Source organism: Raphanus sativus, unplaced genomic scaffold, assembly GCF_000801105.2.
Source record: "Raphanus sativus cultivar WK10039 unplaced genomic scaffold, ASM80110v3 Scaffold5258, whole genome shotgun sequence".
Taxonomy (NCBI): domain Eukaryota; kingdom Viridiplantae; phylum Streptophyta; class Magnoliopsida; order Brassicales; family Brassicaceae; genus Raphanus; species Raphanus sativus.
The window spans coordinates 211-4376 of NW_026620558.1; the positions used below are offsets into that span (position 1 = coordinate 211).

General features: G+C 42.5%; 1 non-coding gene across 1 annotated transcript; it reads right to left on the minus strand.

Annotated features, from left to right (window-relative positions):
• Positions 1–2339: 2339 nt before the first annotated feature.
• LOC130507692 (small nucleolar RNA R71) lies at positions 2340–2447 on the minus strand. The gene has a single exon (XR_008942397.1). It is a non-coding gene; the product is annotated as a small nucleolar RNA R71 (small nucleolar RNA).
• Between the last annotated feature and the right edge of the window lie 1719 nt (positions 2448–4166).

Consider the following 4166-nt stretch of genomic DNA (forward strand, 5'->3'; position numbering starts at 1 on the left):
CTATTGTGGACGTCTTGACCTCCTCTTTAGGTTTAGAAACCTTATATTTATAGTAGAAGTTGTGCCTCTCTCATAGAATTTGGAAATATTCATTATATCCTTAGATAATAGAATATTTCCATTTTTTTTCTTAAGGACGGCCTATATATTGGAATACTTCTTCATTCTCTTGAATTTACGAAGTTTCCTTCTTGTCTAAGCTGGTTGCCTGATAAATGGAAGATTTTCATTTATCTTAAGGCATGAGAAATTACTCGGTCTGAAAGCCGGAAGCCGGATGCTGGCGGCAGGAACCTGACCCAGGGGCATGATGATGTCTTGCATAATTGCATTGTTTCACCCATTCCTTTTCATGCATTTTCATCATGTAGGTTGGATTCTAGCCATGTTTAGATTGCATTTTGCATACATGAGTCCTTATCAGGTATTAGAGCATCTTATGGAGCTTTTGGAGACATTGGAATGCATTTGGAGCTCAAAAGATGTGAAAAGGAGGATGATTGGACGAGAGGAGCCTGGAGCGACCTGCAGAGGTCGCTGTGAGACCTCGCTCTAGCCGGAGCGACCTTGACGACCAAAGCTAGAGCGACCACTCCAAGTCGCTCGGCTTTACACGGCTCGAAGACGAAGAAAATGCCTCCGGAGCGACCCCTCGCAGCGACCATCCGAGGTCGCTCCCAAGGGCAGAGCGACGTGCTGGAGCGACCTGCGGAGGTCGCTGCGTATTTCTTATTTGCGATTTCTTTTTTATTCAAGGACCTATTTGCAATTACTTATGTCGTTTTGGCACTCTGAAAAACCTAAGTTTAAGACCTGTTGTAGCCACTTTTGGCCAGATTATCTTTTGTTGAAGAGAAAACCACAAAATACTCTTGGAAAGTTCATCTTTTGGATTCATTGTTCTCTTGTTATTGATTTCTTATTGATTTCCTGTGTTCATCTACATGTTTAATCTGAAATCCAGTATGGGTTTAAGGTTTCTCATGAAGATTAGTGAGTAGTTCTCTTTTGAATTCATGGGTTAGGGAGACTAGGGTGATTAGGTTAGATCAAGGATGTTTTTAGTGTAGGTCAATCTCAAGCCTTGCTAGTAGAGTGTTCTTACAGCCTCTTTTGTTCTGATCATTCGAAAGTTGACCTCTAGACATTTCCCACCCAAAAGATGTTTGTTGAAATGTCCGAGACAACTCTGCTAGGCTCTTAATGCATCTTGCCAAAGATATTTGTTGTTAAGAGTGTTAGGATAGCTAATAAACATGTTCTTAATGATTGCTTTCATATCATTCAGCCAAAGAGATTTGATGTTTGAGATGTGTTAGCAAATGAGCATTCATCTAGATATAGAGCTTGCTTAGGATTGTGTTTAGGCTTAAGGTCATTTGTTTGATTCATCATTTGTCATCTTTGTTTGATACTTGATCACCCGAAATCATGTTCCCATGCCCATGAGTTCTCTTTCATCATTTTTAAGAAAGTCATTCATTTACTGCGCTTTAGTTCTATCTTGTCATCATAGTTAGTTATTGTTTCTGAAATCATTTTAAATCATTGGTTGCATTTGGATTAAGTAAGTGCTTGCATTCTTAGTGCTTGAAGTCCCTCAGAACTGGTTCGACATATTACTTTTATTTTACTATCATTTGACTTAGGAGTCTCAAAACTCCTAACATCAAATTGGCGCCGTTGCCAAATTTTGAGTAGATTTGAACATTGAGATTTAGTAGCTTGCTTGAGACTAAATCATTTTTATTTTGCTGATTACTGATTCTCCTTCTTCAATTTCCTTTTGATCTGCAGGTGTATGAACTTGAGGAGCAGGGGTCCAACAAACCTAGTTCCAAGAGCAGCAGACATCCGAGCTTTAGAGAGGGAGTGTGCTAGAAAAAGGAGAGAAGAGGAGCAACAGGCTCACATACAGGATCCGAACATTGAAATGGCTGACCCACAAGCGAATGGCGCTGGCAACGCCCCACCAGCTCGACCTATTGGTGCCTATGACCGCCAACTAACCATGGCCACCTGTTAGGAATCAGAGAACAAGCTGTGGCAGCAAACAACTTTGAGATCAAGTCAGGGTTGCTGAACCAGATTGAGAACAACAAGTTTCATGGCCTGGCTGCAGAGAATCCATTCGACCACTTGGACAGTTTTGATAGATATTGTGGTCTCTCCAAAACCAATGGTGTATCAGAGGATGCTTTCAAGCTCAAGCTTTTCCCTTTTTCTTTGGGGGATAAGGCACGTCAGTGGGAGAAGTCTCTGCCAAGCAGCTCCATCACCACTTGGGATGACTGCAAGAAAGCTTTCCTAGAGAAATTCTTCTCTACTTCCAAGACAGCTGACTACAGGAATGAGATATCCGGATTCAAGCAGAAGAACTTTGAAGGATTCAGTGAAGCATGGGAAAGGTTCAATGGCTACCTAGCTCAATGCCCACACCATGGTTTCAACAAGGGAAGCTTGCTTAGCACATTCTACAGAGGTGCCTTACCTGAGTACAGAGCAAGATTGGATACTGCAAGTAATGGGAACTTCTTGGACAGAACAGAAGAAGATGCAGGGAAACTTGTTGAAAACATGGTCAAGAGTGATGCCGTCTACAGTGGGGATCATGACAGAGCTGATAGGTCAGCAGACAAGCAGACAAGAAAAGAGATAAAGGCTTTGCAGGAGAAGATTGACATCCTCATTGCTGATAAAGCTTCTCAAGCTCAGATGAACTTTGTTGGTAACCCACAGCAAGAGATACCAGCTGCTGTCAATGAGGTCGAAGGTCTGGAAGGTCAGGAAGAGCTGTGTTTTATCAACAACAATGGTACTTGGTATAAGAAGGAGCCAAACTTTCAGTACAACAACTATCAGCAGAGACCTTATTCCAACAACCAGCAGAATGGATATCAGCCTAGGAACAACCAGCAACGTGGCTATCAGCAAAAGCAAAACCCTCCTCCTGGTTTTTCCAACCAAGGTCATAACTCTTCTCAACAGCAGCCTGCTCCATCTAGCTCTACACCCCAAGAGAGCAGCACTGATGCACTTCTGAAAAAAATCTTAGAGTCACAGACTAGAAGTGGGAAGCATGTTAGTTATGAGCTGAAAAACCTTCACAACAAGATTGATGGGAGCTACAATGATCTCAACAACAAGTTCAGAGCTTTGGAGAACCAGTTTGCTTCCATGAACACTCAGCAAAATCACCAACAAGGCTCTCTACCTGGAAAACCTGAGCAGAATCCCAAGGATGCAAAAGCTATCACACTTAGGAGTGGTAAGGAGTTACCTCCTAGAACTCTCACCAAGGATGCTGAGAAACTAGGTGAGGGGGTGGCCATCAACATAGATGATGAAGTGGTTATTGTTGATGAGAAGACTAATGATGAGGTCTTGGAGAAGATTGTGGAAGCTAAGGGTAAAGGAAAGGTTGGAGAAGAGAAGAAGACTGTAAAAGATGGTGAAGTTGTTCCTCCAGCAAAGGAGAATGCTTTTGTCCCTCCTCCTTATGAACCCAAACTTCCATTCCCTGGTAGGTTCAAGAAGCAGTTGCTGGAGAAGTACAAAGCTCTGTTTGAGAAGCAGATGAGTGAGGTTTAGATCACAATGCCAATCATTGATGCTTTCATGCTGGTTCCTCAATACAGCAAGTTCCTGAAAGATGTCGTAGCATCAAAGAATAAAGAAATGGAAGGTATGATGATTCTCACTCATGAGTGCAATGCCATAATTCAGAGGCTTGATATTCCAAAGAAGCTAGAGGATCCAGGATGCTTTACACTTCCTTGTGCTCTTGGACCCATGATGTTTGAGAAGTGTCTTTGCGATTTGGGAGCTAGTGTGAGCTTGATGCCTTTGTCTGTTGCTAAAAAGCTTGGTTTCACTCAGTACAAGAAGTGTAGACTCTCTCTGGTTTTAGCTGATCGTTCGGTGAAGTATCCTGTTGGTATTCTAGAGGACCTCCCAATGATGGTTGGAAATTGTGAGATCCCTAAAGACTTTGTGGTGCTTGAGATGGGTGAAGAAGCTCAAGATCCCTTGATCCTTGGTAGGCCTTTCTTAGCCACAGTACAAGAAGCTTGGTTTCACTCAGTACAAGAAGTGTAGACTCTCTCTGGTTTTAGCTGATCGTTCGGTGAAGTATCCTGTTGGTATTCTAGAGGACCTCCCAATGA